Below are 24940 nucleotides of genomic sequence, written 5' to 3' on the forward strand. Positions count from 1 at the left end.
TCCAAAACTGCAGCTCTTGTGGGGTGTTTCCGGTCTGCAGTGGTCAGTATCTATCAAAAGTGGTCCAAGAAAGGAACAATGGTAAACCGGTGACAGGGTCATGGGCAGCCAAGGCTCATTAATGCACATGGGGAGCAAAGGCTGGTCCGTGTGGTCCGATCCAACAGACGAGCTACTGTAGCTCAAATTACTGAAGTTAATGCTGGTTCTGATAGAAAGGTGTGAGAATACACAGTGCATCACAGTTTGTTGCGTATAGGGCTGCATAGCCGCAGACCAGTCTGTTAGGAAGGTCCAAGTCTCCACTAGCGTGCAATGCCAGCACACTTTAATCTATGTCTGGGAACTCAGTCGGTGTCACAACATTTTACAGGCCTCACTGGGGAACCACTCTGGGAGAGCAAATTCAAGTTAAGTCAAGTCAAAGTTATTTGTATAGCACCTTTTACAGTAGACATTGTCTCAAAGCAACTTTACAGCATTCTAAACCAACAGGACCAAAACAGACCAAAAACCTGAGTGAACTTCACCTGTAAATCAATGGTGCTTGGTTGGGTTGGAGTGTAACTCGTTTATTGCTGCCCCCAGCTTCTGTTTAAGGTTCCTTATCCTTCCTTGTCTGAGAACTGTGTTGTTGCAAATGCCTGGAGCAGCCTGTCATTTTGTGACAGCCAGTTCTTAGTTCTGTGCTATCCCTGTTCCATTCTCTTTTTCTGTTGTAGATTGTGAATTTTATACCTTGGTCAGGCATTTTGCACTTGGGTTCTTTTTTCATCCTTGCAGGTGTGTGGCTTCAGATGCGCTTCAGTAGCGAAGCACAACCCTCTTGTTACACAGGAATATACAGAGCACACTGCGAGGACAGTGGCACAAGAATATTCTCAGGGGGGAAAAAAAGAAAAGTTTTGTATTAATGAAGGTTTTGTGCCAAATTACTTTTTAATGTCAAAGTACTATGGGTATGCAAATTTAGACTATAAAAAGTACAGATAATTGATAAATAACTATAAGGCAGAAATGAACCCTGGACAGTAAGAAAAATTTGTATATATTTATTAGCCGGGCTCAGCTGATAGCAGCAGTAACATTAGAAGTAACAGCAGTTTGCTGTATATAATAAAGCTGCAACAACTTTACAACTTTATACTTTAGCACAACTTTATTTCCACACAATCAAAGTACACACACACACACACACACACACACATCTCTCCAGCCTTAAGCACACACACTAGGGTGCTTACCCCCTACCACTCTTCTCATCTACTCGATCCTTTCTTTATTTTTTCTCACTTTCTCCTCTGATCTGGCACTAATAACAAACATATTAAACCTCATGTTTCAAATCTCATCATCTGTCTTTGACAAATAAACCAGTGCTGCCTTATAAAGTTCACAATGCCGTATAAAGTTTTCCACCTTGCAGGGAGCCGGACAGCAGATGTCCGCCCACAGCGGCGTGGTAAATCAGATCCACACTTCCTTCAATATGAGTGCTCGGTCCAGATTTCAGATCTAAGATCAGAAAGACAGCTGCACAGCAGAAGCACAGAGGCAGAAACAGCGGAGAGGGCCAGCCAGGTCCGGGCTGAGCAGAAAGAATTCGTAAGAAGGAGGTCTGAGTGAATTTATAACAACAGGCTGAGCTCAAAAGCTCCGGTCAGGTTTTAAAGGGGCCTGTCAGTATTGTAAGAAAAAGAACAATAGTGAAGTTCTTTGTTATGGCTTTGATTCATATTGCATCAGAAAATACTGTATATCTGCATATAAGTGTTGATATTTCTATAAATCATCCACAGTTAACATCAAAAGTTTATATAAAGGAATACACATACTGTGGCAGTATTGGCATTGTAATGATTTCTACCATATATAAGTTTATATACACCGATCAGCCATAACATTAAAACCACCTCCTTGTTTTTACACTCACTGTCCATGTTATCAGCTCCACTTACCATATAGAAGCACTTTGTAGTTCTACAATTACTGACTGTAGTCCATCTGTTTCTCTGCATGCTTTGTTAGCCCCCTTTCATGCTGTTCTTCAATGGTCAGGACCCCCACAGGACCACCACAGAACAGGTATTATTTGGGTGGTGGGTCATTCTCAGCACTGCAGTGACACTGACATGGTGGTGGTGTGTTAGTGTGTGTTGTGCTGGTATCAGTGGATAAGACACAGCAATGCCGCTGAAGTTTTTAAACACCTCACTGTCACTGCTGGACTGAGAATAGTCCACCAACCAAAAATATCCAGCCAAACGGCACCCCGTGGGCAGCGTCCTGTGACCACTGATGAAGGTCTAGAAGATGACCAACTCAAACAGCAGCAATAGATAAGCGATCGTCTCTGACTTTACATCTACAAGGTAGACCAACCAGGTAGGAGTGTCTAATAGAGTGGACAGTGAGTGGACACGGTATTTAAAAACTCCAGCAACGCTGCTGTGTCTGATCCACTCATACCAGCACAACACACACTAACACACCACCACCATGTCAGTGTCGCTGCAGTGCTGAGAATGATCCACCACCTAAATAATACCTGCTCTGTGGTGGTCCTGTGGGGGTCCTGACCATTGAAGAACAGGGTGAAAGCAGGTTAAAAAGATATGTAGAGAAATAGATGGACTACAGTCAGTAATTGTAAAACTTCAAAGTGCTTCTAAATGGTAAGTGGAGCTGATAAAATGGACAGTAAGTGTAGAAACAAGGAGGTGGTTTTAATGTTATGGCTGATCGGTGTAAGTTGGCATATAAACTTATTTGTCAAATAATTCATTCACAAGCTTTTATTGGGTTTCCAAAAACATGCTGCGATAAAATATATACAGCAATGTAGATTAATCTGGTGGAGTAAAAAGCTCTGTAGTGTCATTTGAATATGTGGTATAGTCCTGTGTTTCCTTATTAGGGATTACGATTATGACTTCTTTGTACTCCTATAAACAGTGTAGTTTTATTGCACCTAATAAAAAATATGTGATCTCTTGCCAAGGACAGAAAGAAATCAAACTGTCACCTTATGCTGAGAGGAAACTTGTACAGATATATTCCAAGAACCACCAAACACAGGCGTCCTAAATTAGAAGCCTATGGAACATTAATAACATGAACCTAGATGCTTCAGAGCAAGAAAAAGTCACTTTTTATGTGTGTTTGTTTGCTTTATGTGAGCAGCATAATGTGTGATGTGAAGTTTTTTGCCTATTTAAAGCTTGCTTGACAGCAGCTTTCAATTTATTGCAGATATGTTTTATTATTAGTCCTCTGATTCATTTGACCATTAAATGCTTTTAATTTGGTTGGCAGTTTGGGTTTTCTTTTCAAACGTGGCAAGAAACCACTGTTCTATGTACTTTGTAATAGATACAGTAAAACTACAGAGGTACCTTAAAACTCAGTTGGTTCTGAAAGTGGCATTCAGTTTCAAGTTATTTTTTCCATAAGGATATATGGGAAACCTGTTAATGCGTTCCATGCTTTCATGCAAGTGCATATATTTTAGACTAATGTAAAATAATGGGGTTGTTTTTGACACCTATACACTGAAAATTACACAAATATAATATAATAACACTGAAATACAATTGAAAACAGTTAAAATATACAATCAAAACTGCACTTTACTTTTACTTCTTTATTATTTTCTTATGCTTCTTAATCGTGGCGATGCTTGATCTTGGAATACTGTATTTCTTAGTAAGTTCAGTAAGGGCGCATTCACATGAGAAGCGGCAAAACCCCATTTGCGCCAGCTGTGCCATTATTTTCTATAGAGTGTCGCGGTGCACACAGCTTAATGTGACTTATTGTACTAAAACAACAAGCGAGGAATTTTATTAGTGGAGAAAAGTCACATTAAGCTTTTAACGATTAGCATTTTAGAATCTCTCGGAAAAGCCGATTCTTACAATTTCTCAGCACCTCAAGCTGTAACACAAGTTTAAAAGTGAAACAGTGAAAAATCCAGCAGAGCACAGATACAAGTGGATTTGACTGTTATTCCACACAAATGCAGTATCGTCTCATATTCGACCCTTTAATTACATTTTACCGCACCGATCAAGCCAAGTGCTGAACAAAGCAACAGTCGCACACGCGACAAGTTTAAGGCAAACATCAAGTTTAAGGGTACAAATTTCTCCACAAAGGGCATTGAGCTTCAAAGATTTAGAGCTTAGGGGACGTCGAGTTACAAGGTTTGACTGTTTTCCTATTTAAATGGGAACATAAACAACAGTTGATCATAATTACTGTTGCTGTATGTATATTTTGAATCACAGGTTTATATAATATCTGCAATTATAATATATGAAAGAGTGCAAATATGTGTTTTTAACAATACTGGTTCATTATATTAGTGATAACTGGGCACTTGTGAGCATGCTTAGCCAATATAGCACAGAACTGATTGGATCAGACAGGAGCCTCATTATAGATCCCAGGAGAGCTTTAAATGTTTTTCCTGCCCTTGTGCTATAAGCTAAAGTAAACGCCTTATGTCCAACATGCACTATGGGAACTGTCAGAAACAGTATAGCAAAGATAGACATACAGGTTGTAATTGAGTGAGATTGTTTTCTTAAGGGTGTATTTGCATGCACAGCAATTTATATATCCAGCCATACACCGATCAGCCATAACATTAAAACCACCTCCTTGTTTCTACACACACTGTCCATTTTATCAGCTCCACTTCCCATATAAAAGCACTTTATAGTTCTACTATTACTGACTGTAGTCCATCTATTTCTCTACATGCTTTTTTTTTACTCTCTACATACCTCCTTTTACTCTGTTCTTCAATGGTCATGACCCCCACAGGACCACTACAGAACAGGTATTATTTGGGTGGTGGATCATTCTCAGCGCTGCAGTGACACTGACAAGGTGGTGGTGTGTTAGTGTGTGTCGTGCTGGTATAAGTGGATCAGACACAGCAACGCTGATGGGGTTTTAAAAACCTCACTGTCACTGCTGGACTGAGAATAGTCCACCAACCAAAAACATCCAGCCAACAGCGCCCCATGGGCAGCGTCCTGTGACCATTGATGAAGGTCTAGTAGATGACAATAGATAAGCGATCGTCTCTGACTTTACATCTACAAGGTGGACCAACTAGGTAGGAGTGTCTAATAGAGTGGACAGTGAGTGGACACGGTATTTAAAAACTCCAGCAGTGCTGCTCATACCAGCACAACACACACTAACACATCACCACCATGTCATTGTCACTGCAGCGCTGAGAATGATCCAACACCCAAATAATACCTACTCTGTAGTGGTCCTGACCATTAAAGAACAGAGTAAAATGAGGTTTAAAAAGTATGTAAGAAACAGATGGACTACAGTCAGTAACTGTAGAACTACAAAGTGCTTCTATATGGTAAGTGGAGCTGATCAAATGGACAGTGAGTGTAGAAACCAGGAGGTGGTTTTAATGTTATGGCTGATCAGTATAAGGCGTCATGTTAAAGTGGTGTGGAATATCCAGAACATTTCTCACCAGTACCACTAACACCAAGGTTATTCCTTTAGATTATTTTATTTCTAAGTATCGCCAGACTTACCAGAACCTAAAGAAACCCACACAGACAGTAAAAACATAAGAAACTCCTAACAGACAGTGACTGGTGTTGAGGAATAAACCCAGGTCCTACTCACTCTACCAGCCTGCCACCATGCCGCCCACAAGAACTTGATAAGCGCTTAAAACACTCTTACACACACAGAAACTAGCACTTATTGAAAAGTAGGGCAGGAGTTAAAGAAAAGGCAAAGAGACTCCTGCACAAAGGAACCACTGAAGGATGGATGTGATTGAGTTAAAGTCTGTCATTCCACACTAAGTCTTCAGCTTGATCAAAGCCTCTTTCAGCATTTACTGGCAAACGGAAAGCTCTATCAGTTCCCCTGAAGGTATCACACATCCTGAGGAGCTTTCAACAGCTCGGCGAGGCTGCTCGCCCTCCGGCATTCACAGCCAGACCTCCAGCAGCACTTCAGCCAAGTCTGAATGTTGTGATGACAAGTCTGAGGGAAAACAGGGCAGAACTAAACTTGCTGAGAAAAACTCCACCTCAAAACTCCAGTCGTTTTGGACAGGACGAGTATCAAGTGTTAGAATTATGTGCTCTCGGTTAAAAGAAAGGCTGCCTAACCTGATGAACTACTTTGACTTGTCAGCACCCTGTCTTTTACCTGTCGGACACACAATCTTAACTGTCTTCTTATCTCAAAGCCTTTGTTAAATATCCTGCACCTATTTAGCACATTATTACATTTCCCTAAAGTGTCTAGCATGAATATTGACCTGTATTGACCCTGTATATAACTGTATAGTGTATAGGAGTGTGATGGCACCTCAGCATAACATGGTTCAGGTTTTCCCTCTATCCTTTAGTTAACCCTGTTGGTTCAGTACCTCGCTGGACTGAATTCCATTAGCTCCATGTTTCGCTAGCCTGGAGAAGGTGGCTTTGGTTTCCAAGGCTCTGTTCTGATGACAGACCTGCACTGTGCTTGTATATTTCTTTAAACAAAGGCTTTGTGTGCTCCATCATGCATCAACACACCTGCATTTTCTTGACTCTTTCTGTTTGCATACAGACCCCACAGAAGACGTCACATGACTTTATCTGATCCCTGTTTCTCAAGACCTGACTTTTATTTTCAGTGCTATAGGGTAACTCTTCTTATATAGTAACGTACACTGATCAGCCATAACATTAAAACCACCTCTTTGTTTCTACACTCACTGTCCATTTTATCAGCTCCACTTACCATATAGAAGCACTTTGTAGTTCTACAATTACTGACTGTAGTCCATCTGTTTCTCTACATACCTTTTTTAGCCTTCTTTCACCCTGTTCTTCAATGGTCAGGACTCTCCCAGGACCACCACAGAGCAGGTATTATTTAGGTGGTGGATCATTCTCAGCACTGCAGTGACAATGACATGGTGGTGGTGTGTTAGTGTGTGTTGTGCTGGTATGAGTGGATCAGACACAGCAGCGCTGCTGGAGTTTTTAAATACCGTGTCCACTCACTGTCCACTCTGTTAGACACTTCTACCCAGTTGGTTCACCTTGTAGACGCAAAGTCAGAGACAATCGCTCATCTATTGCTGCTGTTTGAGTTGGTCATCTTCTAGATCTTCATCAGTGGTCACAGGACGCTGCCCACGAGGTGCCGTTGGCTGGATGTTTTTGGTTGGTGGACTATTCTCAGTCCAGCAGTGACAGTGAGGTGTTTAAAAACTCCTGCAGCGCTGCTGTGTCTGATCCACTCGTACCAGCACAACACACACTAACACACCACCACCATGTCATTGTCACTGCAGTGTTAAGAATGACCCACCACCCAAATAATACCTGCTCTGTAGTGGTCCTGGGAGAGTCCTGACCATTGAGGAACAGCATGAAAGGGGGCTAACAAAGCATTCAGAGTAAGTGGAGCTGATGGAATGGACAGTGAGTGTAGAAACAAGGAAGTGGTTTTAATGTTATGGCTGATCGGTGTACAAGCTTAACAAATATCTAAACCTTCTCTCTGCACTTTTATACGAATAAGGTACACAATATTGCCAAAGGTATGTGGACACATCTTATGAGTTCATGTGTTTCAGCCACACCCATTGCTAACAAATGATTACTTATTTGAGGGTTCTTCAAACAAGTTTTCACACTTTTTAACTCTATTTATTAAGAATTTCAAAAACAAATTGCATCACTATAGTCACCTTTCAAAGCATTTTTCCCAGCATCATATCAACTTTTTCATCAGAAAAAAGGTAAAAATATAAAAGTGTGGAAATTTTTTGAAGATCCCTCGTACAAAATACATTACAAGCTTTCGACTGCACAATTTTGGGATGTGGCTACAAAGTATGACTGAGCCCCTGTGCACAATAAAGACATGGCTTAATGAATAAATAAAAATGACTCTTTGACAAGGTGCATTGTATTTAACGTTAGATCTCAACTGTCAATGCAAAGCCTATTATAAAACTTGCTAGTGACATGTTTACTTATTTGTTTTATATAAGTTTTGTGGTAATTTTGTCCCTTTTTGCAATGCCCCAATTGAGATGTACTTAAATATCCTGGCTGAGCCTTTTCTGCCATTTGTAAAGCTACCAGCAGCATTTTTACACTGGATTCTTACAGAGAATTTTTACTTTATACAGAGGACCACATTACTCCCTGTATTCCTAAAGCTTGACCACACTACTCTGTGTATTCCTAAAGCTTGACCAGATAGTAGTCCAGTAGACCAGAGTTGTCGTATTGCCTCAGCAAGGGGGTAATTTTTTATCTGGCCTTCCTATAATTGACACAGCCAACTGTGTCTTTTAAATGCCCAAGCCGTGTGTCACATCAAGACTCCAACTCGAGACTTAGTTCTCAAATGGTTTGCAAATGTTGGGGTAGTGTATTAGACTGATGTACCACCCAGGGGCCCAGTGGAGTTTTTTCAGTTGTTTTTGATGCACTGGCATTTCTTAAAGATGGGTACATTAAACATGGGTACAAACAGCTGGAAATGGGTGAAGCTAATAGAAGGTACTAAATTCTTTTTCTTGTTAAAAACATCACACTCAAAGCATCTGAACACAATTTGAGAGAAAAGCTTGAAACACCAGCTACATTATGCTACATTTGAACTTAGAGTAAAATTGTGTACATTTTGAACCATTTCTTTAAGAACAGCAGCTTTTTGGTTACAGACGCATTATGGAATAGAATTAAAATGTTTTATTCATGCACACTAAGCAATCTGAGGAAGAGCAAGAGGGCTAGCAGGACTGAAAATCACAGAAAGTTGAAGAACATGAATCTTTTCCTTTGTTCACTGTCATTCTTCTACTCTTTTGAATAATGCATTTCTGATTTTAATGGTGAAGTGTGCAAGCTTCAATTATTAAGCAATCTGGTGCTTCTGATGCATGTTCACCGTTTCCATGTTCTTGCACCTATCCAACAGTTCCTGTTAAGACTGAGTGGCCTGTTCTTGTGTTCTTCCTCTTTCTAAGTGCTAGTTTAATCTTTGTTACCCTCTGTGATATGCTCATTGATGATATCTAGGGCAGCATGGCTGTCTACACGACTCAGCTGAGTTCAGGCGAAGAAGTTAGTGTTGGTGATAGGTCTGTGGCCCCCTGAGGGCTGCTGGTAGAAGGTAGAAAGAGGGCAAGTAGGAGAACTGTTATGGTCGCCTGACAGCGGGTGCCAGAGTCAGGCTCATGGGGAGCATGACAACACACCTCAGTCTAGCTCACCCTGTTTTTGCCCCGTGGGTCTCCTATGCCTACCTGTCACTAGGGATTTGGGCCAGTCAGCCAATGGCCTGAACCTGGTTTCATATTTGATTACAGATGTACCATGCATAATATAATGGCCTGTCCGTGGTCCAATGAACCTCACATGCAAGACATTCACAGATTTCCTGCTCTGCTCCTGCCTGTTTTCATGGGAACCATTAAGACCCTGGTACTATAAAGCTTGTTCAACTGTGGGCAGGGTATCCCGTCATATGTGTCATTTACTATCTTTTTACAGTGTGTGGTTGCAGGAGGATATACAGGGTCTATACAAAGAATACAGAAAGCAGTGACCTGCCAAGTGCTCTAAATTTACAGGTGTAAGACTTTTGAGGGTGCCCAGGTGGCCCAGAGGGATATTCTAAACTCTTGTTTAGAGTTCGAATTTGAATCTCAGCTCTGCTAACGGTCAGGTGGGCGCCCCCTAGCAGACACAATTGGACAAAATTATTGCCCACTAGTCTGTTGTGTAGGAAAAGACCGGACTAAAAAAGAAGTAGGGGTCTTCAATGCTGTGCAAGAACCCTGGTTAGTAGCCTGAGGCGCCTGTACAGAAGCAGAGGAACGTGGAGATCAGTGTGTGACTCTCCATGTGCTAGACTGGCCTCATGTGCAAATCCACCAAAGTATGTGTGAATAAGAAGGAGTTGGTGGACTACGCAGACATCAGAGTGAGCATGTGTTTGGCAAATACTCCCTTCTTAGGCACGATAGGGGTCCCCAGGAGCAGAAGATTAATTGGCTATGCTAAATTGGGAGAAAAAGGAAGATAAATAAATAAAATGCATAAATAAAATAGTAAACAAGAAGACTGTTGATACTTTAGCATCTGTGTGTCAGCACAGAGTATTTATTATGGCCATTGTAATAGCATGTATAAACAAGCTTGTAGAAAGCAGAATAAAGAAAATGTGCTTCAGACGTGGGTAATAGCTGAGTAAGGAAAACAGCACAATGAGAACTGTAAAAGGCAAAAGAGATGCAACCCTATGTCAGTGTGAAATATGACATGAATTAACATAGTGCAGAGCGTAATGGGACTAAAAATGCCAAGCAGCAAAAACAAGAGTGGGGTGAAAAAAAAACCCTAATTATTGTTAATACTCTGGTGTTGAATCTGCTGAATGTGTGAAAAGGCTAAAGTCAAATCCTTAAAGAATCAGAAGGATGACTCTTGGCATGGTCTGTTACAAGCGGAACTAAAGGATATTTTATTAGGACACTAAAATCCTAATAAACCTGGTTAGATGAGCTTACTACAAACCTGTACCGTCTAATCCTTATGGTATTTTGCAAACCTCAGGCTGGCTGCTCTTTTCTTCTCATAGATAAAGCATGATTTTCTAGCTTTGTATGACTTCAGACCTCTCCAAGGAGCCTGTTTGGACCATCCTTGCTGTGCACTTTACCCCAGCTGCCGTTAGCCACTCTTTTTGTAGGTCACTTATGTCATCCTACAGTTGTTGAGTGACATTTAAATGAGTTGGCGGTCATCCCAGTCAGTGGAGGGTCATTTTTACCCTCTGTTGGTTTGTTTGTTGGGATCTTTGTTGTCCACAGTGTCTATTCTTTCTATCCTTTTAAGGATGAAAGCAACAGAGGGATATTCACTCCATCGCTCTGCCAGTAAAGCTAGAATTGAACCCGTCTTTTCCACTCATTTCATATTGTTAATAGTGATGAGGACAGCAGTGCTTTATACTTTTTTTATTATAAAATAAGGCTTGTTTCAATCAGTACCTTAAATAGGTAGAATTTGGTGTGCCTGTATTGAAATTTTACAGATACTGGAAAGGAGTGGCTGCTACACATGTAAAGAACTTGATTTAAGAAAAAATTGGAGTGGTCTTTAATTTATTTCTTACTATATTTATTGCTACAATAGTTTTCAATTTCTGCAGATAAATTGAATCCTTTTTAACTACTGTAATTGGTTTCTTAGAAAGCATAAAAGAATATCTCACAACCTGTTTTCTGTATTTTTTAATCAAGCTTTCCCAAAGAGAAAAGTAAAAAAGGGTTTGATTCAAACAAAATTAATATTGCAAATGTTAAAAAAAATCCAAATCATAACATGTTATGAGAATGTAGATGCTCGGATGGCGCTGCTGTCAAATACGCTAGCTCACTACTGCTGAGATCTGTAATTTGAATCTCTGTGATGCTATCAGCCAGTTAGACGTCTACACAGATATGATTGTCTATGTCTAAGATGAGAGTTGGGGCCAAGCAGCCTAGCCATTGGGAGGAGAACTTGCAAGTGCGTTCTCAGCGCCAATCCCAAGCCCAGATAAATTAAGAAGGGCCAGTGAGGAAGGGCAGCCGACGTAAAAACTGGGCCAAATCAGGTACACAGACAAGAATGATCCTCAGATGCAGAACCTAAAAAATCAGGATCTGTCGAAAGAAAAAATGTATATATAATATAAAAATATAATTTGACAATTTGACAATTTTCTGATTTACAACATAATTCTAACACAATATTGTACATAGTTTAATTTAAGAATAGGATCAGAAACGGCGCTCAGGTGGCACAGTGGGATACGCCGCTAGCACACCAGGGCTGAGATTCTGAACTCCCTGAGTATGAATCTCAGCTTTTCTACCGGTCGGCTGGGCGCCCCCTAGCGAGCACAATTGGCAGTGCCTGCAGCAGACAAAATTGGCAATTAAATCTGCTGGGTGGGAAATGGCTGGACTGAAAAGGATGCGGGTCTTCGACACTGTGTAAGGACCCTGGTTAGTAGCCTGAGGCACCTGTACACAAGTGGAGAAACACAGAGATCATTGCGTGACTGTGAACAAGACTGGCCCAATCCACTGAAGTATGGGCGAATAAGAAGGGGTGGGTGGACTGCACACACATTGGAGGGAGTGTGTTTCAAGCTAAATATACCCTCCTTGGACACAGTCGGGGTCTCCAGCAGCAGAAGACAAATTGGCTATGCTAAACAGTGAGAAAAAGGGGAGAAAATGCATAAATAAAATGATGAAAAAAGAACAGGATTATAAGACACACATTGGGGGAATGAGGCAATCTTACGAGAGAAGATTACCATTTATGGTCACTAATGCATGCTAAAAGTAAGTGTGGTTATTGTATTTTATTGGCAAAAAAGACATTGATGTCCAACCTTTCACACTTTCCACAGAGCTACGTGTTTCAACACACAGGTCCTGTTCTGAGGTGATGCCTTTTCTAATCTGCATTTGTAAGTGTGTTGAAAACTTTCAAATCATTTATCAGCAGAGAGACAGGAGCTCATTCACATCTTTACAAGGATGCAGGTGACCCTGTCAACTCTGTCAACAACTGCTGGCGTGGAAATGAGCTGCTCTCTGACAAATAAGTGCTCATCCCATCCCACCTCTTTTATTATTCTCATGTTTCAAGCCCAGTCAAGTGTGTCATACAGCACTAAAAACAACAACAGAAAAGAAAAGCCGCAAGAGCGAGCGAGGAGAGCGTAATTTAATGAAGCAGAAAGAAAATGCTTACTCCATTCAGCTGCGGTGTTCTTTCATTGCAGTTTATAATTAAAGATGAAATCTACCAGCTGAAATAAAGAGCTACTTTCACTTAAGGGTTATTTTGCTATTTATTAAAAATGGTTCTGCTTTATAGTATATTAAAACAAACTAATGAAAAAAAGACAGTGAAAGGCATGGAGTGAAAATTAAAACATTTGAAAGAACATTATACCTTTATTATGTACATTAGTATGTAAATTAGTATGTAAATATGTATTATGTATATATAAAAATATTATTTGATGCCTGCAACACAAAAAAAAGTCAACACAAGGGCAAAATAAGAGGGAAACTTAATATTAAATATTATTATTAAACAAAATATTAAGTTACACCATTTAAAAACATACAGTGTATCACAAAAGTGAGTACACCCCTCACATTTCTGCAGATATTGAAGTATATCTTTTCATGGGACAACACTGACAAAATGACACTTTGACACAATGAAAAGTAGTCTGTGTGCAGCTTATATAACAGTGTAAATTTATTCTTCCCTCAAAATAACTCAATATACAGCCATTAATGTCTAAACCACCGGCAACAAAAGTGAGTACACCCCTAAGAGACTACACCCCTAAATGTCCAAATTGAGCACTGCTTGTCATTTTCCCTCCAAAATGTCATGTGATTTGTTAGTGTTACTAGGTCTCAGGTGTGCATAGGGAGCAGGTGTGTTCAATTTAGTAGTACAGCTCTCACACTCTCTCATACTGGTCACTGAAAGTTCCAACATGGCACCTCATGGCAAAGAACTCTCTGAGGATCTTAAAAGACGAATTGTTGCGCTACATGAAGATAACCAAGGCTACAAGAAGATTGCCAACACCCTGAAACTGAGCTGCAGCACAGTGGCCAAGATCATCCAGCGTTTTAAAAGAGCATGGTCCACTCAGAACAGACCTCGCGTTGGTCGTCCAAAGAAGCTGAGTGCACGTGCTCAGCATCACATCCAACTGCTGTCTTTGAAAGATAGGCGCAGGAGTGCTGTCAGCATTGCTGCAGAGATTGAAAAGGTGGGGGGTCAGCCTGTCAGTGCTCAGACCATACGCCGCACACTACATCAAATTGGTCTGCATGGCTGTCACCCCAGAAGGAAGCCTCTTCTGAAGTCTCTACACAAGAAAGCCCGCAAACAGTTTGCTGAAGACATGTCAACAAAGGACATGGATTACTGGAACCATGTCCTATGGTCTGATGAGACCAAGATTAATTTGTTTGGTTCAGATGGTCTCAAGCATGTGTGGCGGCAATCAGGTGAGGAGTACAAAGATAAGTGTGTCATGCCTACAGTCAAGCATGGTGGTGGGAATGCCATGGTCTGGGGCTGCATGAGTGCAGCAGGTGTTGGGGAGTTACATTTCATTGAGGGACACATGAACTCCAATATGTACTGTGAAATACTGAAGCAGAGCATGATCCCCTCCCTCCGGAAACTGGGTCGCAGGGCAGTGTTCCAGCATGATAATGACCCCAAACACACCTCTAAGACGACCACTGCGTTATTGAAGAGGCTGAGGGTAAAGGTGATGGACTGGCCAAGCATGTCTCCAGACCTAAACCCAATAGAACATCTTTGGGGCATCCTCAAGCGGAAGGTGGAGGAGCGCAAAGTCTCGAATATCCGCCAGCTCCGTGATGTCGTCATGGAGGAGTGGAAAAGCATTCCAGTGGCAACCTGTGAAGCTCTGGTAAACTCCATGCCCAGGAGAGTTAAGGCAGTTCTGGGAAATAATGGTGGCCACACAAAATATTGACACTTCAGGAACTTTCACTAAGGGGTGTACTCACTTTTGTTGCTGGTGGTTTAGACATTAATGGCTGTATATTGAGTTATTTTGAGGGAAGAATAAATTTACACTGTTATATAAGCTGCACACAGACTACTTTTCATTGTGTCAAAGTGTCATTTTGTCAGTGTTGTCCCATGAAAAGATATACTTCAATATCTGCAGAAATGTGAGGGGTGTACTCACTTTTGTGATACACTGTATATATAACAAGGTTGTAAATATATGCAGTTGTAGCCTAGCGGTTAAGGTACTGGACTAGTAAGCAGAAGGTCGTTACCACTGTTCGGCCCTTGAGCAAGACCCTTAACCCTCAATTGCTTAGACTGTATACTATAAGTTGCTTTGGATAAAAGCGTCTGCTAATTGCCGAAAAATAAATATATTAGGTATTTTACCACTAACTGTACATAACATTGTGAAAAGATTTAGATAATTTGAAGACATCTCAGTCAATATAATGCAAGACCACTGTTGAATATTTGTAATCTTAGAGCCCTCTGATGGCATTGCATTAGAAATCATCATGCTACTGTGATAAATAGCCACATGGGCTCAGTAATATTTCATAAAACCATTGTCAACACAGTCTGCTGCTGCATTAAGAAATGCAACTTGAAACTGTATGTAAAGAGAAAGCCATACATCAATATCAATTCTATGCAGAAATCCCAGAATTCTCTGGGCCCAAGCACATCTCAGATGGACCAAAAGACAGCGGGAACAAAAAAACAGATGTTGACTTATCCATGCCAAAAACAAAAAGTACCATCCAGACTGTTATCAGCGAAAGTTGCAGAAGCCAACATCTGTCATGATAAGTGGGTGCATCAGTGTCACAAGTATGTGTGTAAGAGTACCATTAACGTATATTGGGATTTTAAAGAGACATATGCTGCCTTTAAATGTGGAGTCCTTTCCTGACAAGACAAGGTCAGGCCTCATTTCGCACATGCTACAACAATGTGGCTTCCTAAACACGGAGTGCATGTGCTTAACTGGCTGGCCTGCAGTTCAGATCTGTATTCTCTTAAAATGTATGGCATATCATGAAGAAGGGAATGAGACAACAGCAACCATAGAATGATGAGCAGCTAAAGTTAGAGAATTAACAAATCACAAATACATTATTTTGCATGGTACCAAATGTCCTATTTTTTCTGAAAATAGATTTTGTTATTTAAAAATAATAATAATATAAATAGATCAGTATTTAATCATTGTTAGGTTATTTTTGCCAGTTTTACTTTATTTCTAATCCCTAGTCTGTTTGACTGTCCACTCTTACCCACAACCTGCTAAATAAGAATTTGCGTTTTGTCTCTAGGGTCCTCTGGTAGTAGAGTGGTAAATAAATTGTCCTGAAAGCCTGTTAGGAAATTGACTTTCATTTTTTTTATCTTCTAAAAAATGCAAAGGACATTTAGGTCAGCCTGACAAAAGCGATATTAGAAATGTAGTCATACTGCTGTGTTGCATCAGTGACACTGTGTGTCTTTTTTTTTTTTGACATGGTCAACTTGTTTGCACACAAAAGCCCTTGAAAATAAATCAGTAAATGATGCAGGGATGAATCGACAACATCACAACGTGGATTGCATTATGAGGGGCTAATCTGATACTGATGACATGAGACAGAGGCCATTGGAGAAAGCTGACCGATCTGTGTAGCCAACCATCACAAAGCGATGACCGCGTAGTGACATGGAATGACATGTGAATGGCAAACCTAAAGGAGACATGAGCGTGTTTAGTCAAAATAAGGTCTGGCAAATGTCCTTGCTGCCCCCGTTATCTCTGGGAGCAGAAAGCATGGCTAAACCCCTCCTGCCTACAAACACACCCACACTAATTCCCCGTAAGCACAGTTTAAGTAAGTACCAACAGTGAACTTACACCGATCAGCCATAACATTAAAACCACCTCCTTGTTTTTACACTCACTGTCCATTTTATCAGCTCCACTTACCATATAGAAGCACTTTGTAATTCTACAATTACTGACTGTAGTCCATCTATTTCTCCACATACTTTTTTAGCCTGCTTTCACACTGTTCTTCAATGGTCAGGACCCCCACATGGCCACCACAGAGTAGGTATTATTTAGGTGGTGGATCATTCTCAGCACTGCAGTGACACTAACATGGTGGTGGTGTGTTAGTGTGTGTTGTGCTGGTATGAGTGGATCAGATGCAGCAGCGCTGCTGAAGTTTTTAAATACCTTGTCCACTCACTGTCCACTCTATTAGACACTCGTATCTAGTTGGTCCACCTTGTAGATGTAAAGTCAGAGACAATCAGTCATCTATTGCTGCTGTTGGAGTTGGTCATCTTCTAGACCTTTATCAGCGGTCACAAGACGCTGCCCATGGGGCGCTGTTGGCTGGATATTTTTGGTCGGTGGACTATTCTCAGTCCAGCGGTGACAGTGAGGTGTTTAAAAACTCCATCAGCATTGCTGTGTCTGATCCACTGATACCAGCACAACACACACTAACACACCACCACCATGTCAGTGTCAATGCAGTGCTGAGAATGATCCACCACCCAAATAATACCTACTCTGTGGTGGTCCTGTGGGGGTCCTGACCATTGAAGAACAGGGTGAAAGCAGACTAAAATGGTATATAGAGAAACAGATGGACTACAGTTAGTAATTGTAGAACTACAAAGTGCTTTTATATGGTAAGTGGAGCTGATGAAATGGACAGTGAGTGTAGAAACCAGGAGGTGGTTTTAATGTTATGGCTGATCGGTGTATATAGCACATCTGACAGCAGAATGGCTTTAGAACTCATAAATCATAAAAAGGATGTTGAGTGGTAGCCTTGTGGGTAGAGCTCTTTGCTGTTGTGCCCTTAAGCAAGCCCCTTAAACTACTTGGCCATACAAAGAGGAATAATTTCATTGTACTTTATGAATGTGAATAAGAATATCATTGTACTGTACACATTTATACGTATGTACTGTATATTTGACCAATAAAGGCACTCTATTCTATGCAAGTCATAGTTTGTTTCAGATCTCCTTTATATTTGCCATGGGCTGGCATTTTTCACACTAACGCTGTCAGTGCAGCACAGGACAGAGTCGCCAGTCTCAGCTGCCATGCTGTTTGTGCACGGTACGTTTGGAAGCAGGTCGCTCCAGGGCTTGTACTCAACCAGCCAGCATTGGAACTGTCAGAGAGTTTCTAGAAATATGAAATGGGCTTTTGATTTGGCAGCTCTTTGGACACTACACAAGTGCAGACTGGCATGAAAGCCTTTGAAATGGAGATGCTTCTACTCATGGCCAGCTCTCCGTTGTTGCTCGGTTATAAAAGTGTATTCTGTCAGAACAAGAAAAGGCTGAGCACAATGCCTGAGAAAACAGGACGGTGGGCAGCGGCATGTGCATATGTTTTAAAATATGAATGATGTACTATACACTATGTAGGCTGAATAATAAGCATCAAAAAGGATTTGAAAAAAGATATTACTTTGAAAAAGTGGTTTTATGATCTGGGTAATAACAGGCTTAAACAATTTATCAAAGCTGGTCTTACTGAACACACAAATCTAATAATGTATAGTAATATTATGCCTAAATTTCTTAAATGTAGCCTTATGGAAAGTTATGAAACACTTGTGGTTATTACAGTGGCCCATGGGTTTTGCAGGTTGTAAATCCCTGCTATAGACAGCACACTTAAAGTTTAACCCTTTGATGCACAACCTGGGTCAAAAGTGACCCAACTGAGTTTTTATTTTCTATATCTTTGCAATAAATTAATTTCGTCATTCAAGCTTCCATGAATTTTTCAATTAACTTGTTTTTGATCATCGCAAATCCTTATTTCAGTTTTATATTTTTTGCTTTTTTAATAAAAATAATTTTTGTATCACTACCCTTCTAATGCACAACATGGGTCAAAAATGACCCTTATGTATTTACTATGGAATTTGACAGAAACTACTGACATTTGTAAGTGTTTGTAGTCAAAAACATATTTACTGATCTTTTGAAAGACAACCAAAGATTAGGCTCTTGAATCTTGAATATGTCCAATACTATTTGCTTGCTAGCTGTTTACATATTCTAGTATAGATAGCTTTTATTAGCTAAGACAGCAAATACATGAATAACTGACAAATGTGCATATGAAAATATTCTTGAATGGATGAATATGGGTCATTTTTGACCCATGTTGTGCATTAGAAGGGGTTTGCTTAGCTTGTAGATCAAAGGGTTAATATGTGACGCTTGTATGCATTTGTGTACTGATGTCTTATATACTCTCACTGAGAACTTTGGATACATCTATCCTGTATGTATGCATATTGATTATTTTGATAGACCAAACATACAAATACATTTTGTGGGTATACAATTACTGACTGATCTGTTACTTTCTACACTTTGTCACCCCAATGTACTTCCTTTTTTTTTTTTTTATAAATTCAGCACCCCCATAGGACCTCCGCTGACCAGTTGTTTGGGTTGTTAACCATTCTCAGCAATGCCATGACACTAACATGGTAGTGTGTGTTGTACTAGTATAAGCATATTAGGTGCAGCAGTGTTGTTGGGATGGTTTCTGAGGCACTCACTGTAGGTGTACAGTTAGAGACTAGAGCATTTTTTAGCACAATCTGAGTTAAGTCTAATCTTCTAATCTGCCTCTTCTTCTAATTGCACATCTGTTAATGCTTACTACACTGTGCAGTAATACAATAATATGTAATAATCTATCTATTACAGTCTAATCTAGTGGACAATTTCTGATCAGAGTACAGTTGAGCTTATAGTATTCGAGCTTTATTCTTCTTGCAGCATTGATACTGAGGTAATTAAAAATCCCAACAATACTGCTGCACCTGCTACATAAATATAGGTACAACACACTGTCATGCTATTGACATGTTAGTGTTATTGTAGTACTAATTATAGTCCATCACCTGTTTAATTAATACATTGGGTATAAAGGGTGACAGAATTTACAAAGCAACAAATAGGCTACAGTCAGTAATTGTATACTCAGTCTATATCTGTATGATAGTTGTAGTGTATAAAATAATAAAAGAACTTGTGTATACCCTCAGATACCTAATAAAATGCGTTTATATCATCAGATACAAATGGAATTGGGTTAGTGTACTGGGGACAGGGCATGAAATGGCCAGGTCACTATGGGATATTTTTTTGAACATTTGGCAGCAAACAGTCAGGCTCTGGTCTCGGACAGCAGGGCTGGCAAGTGTATCTGAAAACCAGACTGGCCTCTAAAGGTCTGGAGCTCAGAGCTCACATTAGCCTTCAAAGCTAGAGAGAACACATGGAGTCCAGAGAGAGAAATCCTCTACTCATCTGTCTTTTACACAATGGAAAAATGTCCCTCATAAACCAGGTCTCAGGAGAAAACCCACAATCCCAAACCCCAGACAGTTTAAATTTCAAAAGGCTACTGAGGACATATCCTGCTTATAGGCTAATACAGTTTGCAGTTTTTACTCATGAAATTAACCATTTAGCGTTCTCATAAAATCTAATCAGAATTCAAAAATAAGACATATGTCAGAAGACCACAAAATCATTTTCAAATTTTTATACGCTGATAAAAAATACAGTTTACAAACATGTGAACTGAAACTATACACCAACGAGTCATAACATTATGACCACTGACAGATGAAGTGAATAACACTGAATATCTCTTCATCACTGCACCTGTTAGTGGGTGGGATATATTAGGCAGCAAGTGAACATTTAATCCTCAAAGTTGATGTTAGAAGCAGGAAAAATGGGCAAGCGTAAGAATTGGAGTGAGTTTAACAAGGGCCAAATTGTAATGGCTAGACGACTGGGTCAGAGCATCTCCAAAACTGGTCTGCAGTGGTCAGTATCTATCAAAAGTGGTCCAAGGAAGGAACAGTGATAAACTGGCGACAGGGTCATGGGCGGCCAAGGCTCATTGATGCACATGGGGAGCAAAGGCTGGCCCATGTTATCCAATCCAACAGATGAGCTACTGTAGCTCAAATTGCTGAAGAAATTAATGCTGGTTCTGATAGAAAGGTGTCAGAATACACAGTGCATCACAGTTTCTTGCGTATGGGGCTGCATAGCCGCAGACCAGTCAGGGTGATGCTTTGGGCAATGTTCTGCTGGGAAACCCTGGGTCCTGCCATCCATGTGGATGTTACTTTGACACGTACCACCTACAGTGTATCACAAAAGTGAGTACACCCCTCACATTTCTGCAAATATTTTATTATATCTTTTCATGGGACAACACTATAGACATGAAACTTGGATATAACTTAGAGTAGTCAGTGTACTACTTGTATAGCAGTGTAGATTTACTGTCTTCTGAAAATAACTCAACATACAGCCATTAATGTCTAAATAGCTGCAACATAAGTGAGTACACCCCACAGTGAACATGTCCAAATTGTGCCCAAAGTGTCAATATTTTGTGTGACCACCATTATTATCCAGCACTGCCTTAACCCTCCTGGGCATGGAATTCACCAGAGCTGCACAGGTTGCTACTGGAATCCTCTTCCACTCCTCCATGATGACATCACGGAGCTGGTGGATGTTAGACACCTTAAACTCCTCCACCTTCCACTTGAGGATGCGCCACAGGTGCTCAATTGGGTTTAGTCCATCACCTTTACCTTCAGCTTCCTCAGCAAGGCAGTTGTCATCTTGGAGGTTGTGTTTGGGGTCGCTATCCTGTTGGAAAACTGCCATGAGGCCCAGTTTTCGAAGGGAGGGGATCATGCTCTGTTTCAGAATGTCACAGTACATGTTGGAATTCATGTTTCCCTCAATGAACTGCAGCTCCCCAGTGCCAGCAACACTCATGCAGCCCAAGACCATGATGCTACCACCACCATGCTTGACTGTAGGCAAGATACAGTTGTCTTGGTACTTCTCACCAGGGCGCCGCCACACATGCTGGACACCATCTGAGCCAAACAAGTTTATCTTGGTCTCGTCAGACCACAGGGCATTCCAGTAATCCATGTTCTTGGACTGCTTGTCTTCAGCAAACTGTTTGCGGGCTTTCTTGTGCGTCAGCTTCCTTCTGGGATGACGACCATGCAGACCGAGTTGATGCAGTGTGCGGCGTATGGTCTGAGCACTGACAGGCTGACCTCCCACGTCTTCAACCTCTGCAGCAATGCTGGCAGCACTCATGTGTCTATTTTTTAAAGCCAACCTCTGGATATGACGCCGAACACGTGGACTCAACTTCTTTGGTCGACTCTGGCGAAGCCTGTTCCGAGTGGAACCTGTCCTGGAAAACCGCTGTATGACCTTGGCCACCATGCTGTAGCTCAGTTTCAGGGTGTTAGCAATCTTCTTATAGCCCAGGCCATCTTTGTGGAGAGCAACAATTCTATTTCTCACATCCTCAGAGAGTTCTTTGCCATGAGGTGCCATGTTGAATATCCAGTGGCCAGTATGAGAGAATTGTACCCAAAACACCAAATTTAACAGCCCTGCTCCCCATTTACACCTGGGACCTTGACACATGACACCAGGGAGGGACAACGACACATTTGGGCACAATTTGGACATGTTCACTGTGGGGTGTACTCACTTATGTTGCCAGCTATTTAGACATTAATGGCTGTGTGTTGAGTTATTTTCAGAAGACAGTAAATCTACACTGCTATACAAGTTGTACACTGACCACTCTAAGTTATATCCAAGTTTCATGTCTATAGTGTTGTCCCATGAAAAGATATAATGAAATATTTGCAGAAATGTGAGGGGTGTACTCACTTTTGTGATACACTGTACCTAAGCATCATTGCAGACCATGTAACCCTTTCACAACAATGAGTTTGAGGTGTTTACTTGGCCTCCAAATTCTCCAGATCTCAAACCAATCGCACATCTGTGGGATGTGCTGGACAAACGAGTCTGATCCATGGAGGCCCCACCTCACAACTTACAGGCGTTAAAGGATCTGCTGCTAACATCTTGGTGCCAGATACCACAGCACACCTTCAGGGGTCCAGTGGAGAGAAACACACACTCACACAATCAATCAATGACTTACAGACTGAGGGGAAATACAGGCCAGCCAAGCCATGTTCTGCATTTACCAGTTATTAAAAGTAGTGGCCAGATGTAAGGATCTTAGTCCTTGAAATTTATGGTGAATACATTTTATTTAATATTTGATTCCTACAAGTTCAATTCACTGAGGTGCTTAAAAGATCATCATTTGTTTATTTCATCGTTGCTGGAAATCTCGAGAAGGATTGACAAATAATTTCTTCATTGATCCATGCGCATAAGTGAGTCAATTCAGAAATCGCATGCAAACTCTAACCCTGGGAGGTTTCATTCCATGCTTGAGTGTCAGAAAGGCCCAAGAAACTCAACCCCAGACTGCTGGGTGAGTGAGGGTGGTGTGTGTTTATATAAATCGAGAGTGGTGATGGCACACCTGAGCAAAAACATGCATTTTCTTCAGTTTCTCAGTACTGGGATGTCCTCCGTATCCCTGTGTGCCTTGTTCTCAGTCAGGCGTGTGTTATTTTGCCACCAGAGCAGCATGTCATTTCTGTAGATTTAAAGTGAATTCAGCAGAAGCGTAGCAGCAGATGACAGAGCAGTCCCACTCTCTTTTATCTGTGTGCTTTTATACCTGAAGGAATCTAATGTTTTCTCTATCCCGCCTTTTCCCTCGCTCTCTCCACATCAGGTCTTTCTTAGTAGAAACAGACTAGGCAGAGAACATCAAAGAGGTCCCTGGTGCTAGGAGCCAAAGTTCAAAAAGCTGGATGTGGATGTTCAAATTTGTGTGTTCAGCTAATGCTCACCAAAGATCCAAATACACCACAGCAATTTCACACTCCAGTTAGATGATACTGCAATGTTAGAATTGACTTGCATGGCATAAATAAAAGTAATAGGTTGGGAAGATCAGACTCCAGTATTAAGGGCTTGGGTAGATAAAAGGCCTTAGTATTAGGAGTTTAGGTACTTACTTGTCAGTGAGCCAAAAATCCTGCTGCCGCCCATGGTCTCATTAATTAAGTGAACTTTTAAATCCCATGGGCAAAAATACACCATGGAGAGGATGCAAATGGAGGCACATGTCCACACACAATGACAAGGAACAAAGCCCAGGGACTTAGACCAAAATTAAATACATAAATGATATCATTGTCATTATACAACCAGTTAAAATGCATATAATGAATGAGGATGAGATTTGATCAGCATGGGCTTATACTTGTTAATTTTTTAAGACAGCTTGTACCTTTTCTATTGATTTATTTTTGTGGATTCAGGAAAAATCTTGTCTATCATTTGAACACGTTTTGCACACACACATACATTTGTACATGTGATTGGAAGGATTTAATAAAAGTATTATGTACTTGAAACTTGACACTTTATTGTCTTGTCAGGGGAAACTTTACTTGGGCTAAAAGAGACATAGGGAAAAAAACATTCATGAATGAGAGCTTTCAATCTACTAATAAGCTTTCAATCTACTCCAAATTCCTAAAGTCTCTGTAAAGATATAGTCTCTGCTGCAGTCTGGCACAAAGATATTCCACATGGGTCGACCATCCCAGTGCACTGTCAATAAACACTGAGATACTTATAAAACGACACCTGAGATATATTGTTGTTTTAAATAACCACCAGACTGTGATCTGTAATTGTTGTGGGGTCAAAACCCCTCTCTTGTGTCTTCTTGATTATTGTCACACCAATCCACAAATCTCTGTATTTCAGCTAAATAATTTGTAAGGTTCTTGCCCATTAGGATCAATATGGCAGTATCTTTTAAAAATTGTAATAAAACATTGTCAGGGTACATAGTCTTACAATCATTAGTGTAAAGTGTAAACAGTAATGAAGAAATAATGCTACTCTGTACCCCAGTGCTTAAAGTATGCATGAAAAAGGCATTCATTGTCTGACCTGTTATGTCTTATTTAATAAAAAAGAATGACACCACTCTACAATTATTGGATTGATTTTGTAAGGCAAACGTTTTCTAACAGCAGATTTTAAAGTAACCAGCCGTACAAGAGAAGGGCAACAACAAAAATGTGCAAACCACAACACAATTTACACATTCCCAACAACACACACAGCAGCTACACTGCTAACCCCAGCATGGTGCACTCCTCAGGGTCTGTACAAGTGCTAACCGCATATGGGTCCACAGATGTGCACCGTGTCACATAAAAATGGCACATTTCACTCCATCATGAGCTGTGTGTTGTGTGTGATGGGGTAAGAGGAGTGCGGTAGAACCTTGT

General features: G+C 40.7%; 1 protein-coding gene across 1 annotated transcript in view; it reads right to left on the reverse strand.

The window, feature by feature from the left end:
• The window catches only part of si:dkey-22o22.2 (neural-cadherin), a 170289-nt gene that overhangs the window by 118855 nt on the left and 26494 nt on the right, over positions 1–24940 (reverse strand). The gene's annotated exons all lie outside the window — the stretch shown is intronic.

The sequence above is a fragment of the Trichomycterus rosablanca genome, chromosome 3 (assembly GCF_030014385.1).
Source record: "Trichomycterus rosablanca isolate fTriRos1 chromosome 3, fTriRos1.hap1, whole genome shotgun sequence".
NCBI classification, from domain to species: domain Eukaryota; kingdom Metazoa; phylum Chordata; class Actinopteri; order Siluriformes; family Trichomycteridae; genus Trichomycterus; species Trichomycterus rosablanca.